Source organism: Egretta garzetta, unplaced genomic scaffold, assembly GCF_000687185.1.
Source record: "Egretta garzetta isolate BGI_Z169 unplaced genomic scaffold, ASM68718v1 scaffold746, whole genome shotgun sequence".
NCBI lineage: Eukaryota > Metazoa > Chordata > Aves > Pelecaniformes > Ardeidae > Egretta > Egretta garzetta.
Genome location: NW_009260010.1, coordinates 77070 through 78627, shown reverse-complemented (window position 1 = coordinate 78627; position 1558 = coordinate 77070).

Here is a 1558-nt window from a genome sequence, read left to right as displayed (position 1 = left end):
AGTCCTCACCGTGGTGGTCATCATCTGCGCCGTCATCGCCGCCATCACGTCCACCACCACCTGACCGTGGCCGTGTGGCCACCAACCTGCTTGCTGCTGCCCCGTGGGGTGCTCCCCCCCCACAAATGTCCCCCTGTCCCCACTTAAGGCACATGGGTACAGAGCAATGCCCTGTCCCCTCCCTGCCTGCACCCCTGGGTGTCCTAGCACGCCCACCGCGTAGAAGGGTGGGCCAGGCAGGCACATGGGGGGCAGCCCCCCTTTCTTCTTCATTTTTGCGCCTCGGCAGGGAGCTGCTGGGCTTCCCGGTATTTAACTGAGCTGCGCCGCGCGTGTAGGTCACTGTTGCCTCAAATAAAGCTCATCCTGCCAAACCCCCTTGCCTGTTGCTTTGGTCACAGTGGGGAAAGGTCCCTGTGCGTCTTCGGGACAGCCTCCACCTCCTCCTCCTCCCGCTGCCGGCTCCACCACGCTGTCTCCATTCCCGCCACGGTGCAGAGCACTTCCAGCCCAGAAACCAGAGAGGTTTCTTTCTAAAAGCATAGGCATTGCAGAAGAAGGAAAGAAAGAAAACCCAAACAAACCTCCATGGTTTTCCAGCCATACACCTCCCATCCGGACGCACAGCCCTAGCTCCTCCCGCTTCCAGGGAGCCCCCTAAAAGCAGCTCTTCCACGTTTTGATATTGGGTTCCCATTGAATGCCAAGGCCACCTGGAGGGATTGGGCTGAAGGTATCGGTAGAAGGTGGCACAGCAAGAGATCCTGGCACCGAGGGTCTGTCTCATATCGGCCCCTCGGGGTGACGGTTGCTTGGTTCCAAAGTCATCCCATGACTCCATCCCAGCGGTCCTCCCGGAGCGCTCGGCCTCTCCCTCTGTCACGCTGGAGCCGCCTGTGCTCCTCATCGCGGGAGGAAGGCCAGATATAAAAAGCCCGTAGGCTCCCAAACCCGAGTTGGTTTCTCCTAGCTCCCAGCCAAGCGCATCTGATAACCACAGCCCAGGGAGGGCTGTAATTTCTTGGGTTTATATATAGAGGAGACGAGGCCGTGCCATAGGCAAGGGCTATATAAAGGGGCAGCCCAGCCCCACTCCCCCAGCCAGGCTGGTGGAGCAGGAGAGCCGTGGGGTGCCCCTCTCCGTGGCCATGGACACCTCCTACCCACGGGAGGACTACCTGCCCGCACCGTCCCACAAGCGGCAGCCGTCTGCCACCGTCCTGGCCGTCGGCACCTCCCCGCTGCCCCGCGACCACCTCATCTGGTCCATCTTCAACACCATCTACATGAACTTCTGCTGCCTCGGCTTCGTGGCGCTCGCCTTCTCCGTCAAGGTACGGGCACCCAACGGGGACGGGAGACTGAGCGTTGGGGGTCCCCTGGGAGCCCTCCCCGGGCTGGTGCCAAGGGATGGGCATCCCGAGGAGGCACGCAGCAGCTGAAATAACTACCTGGGAGGGCTGGGGTGGGGGACAAGAGCCCAACCCCCTCAAGAGGCTGGCTGCGGGTGACACCAGTGGCTGGTAAAGCCCCTGCACTTTTCCTGCCCCTATTAACG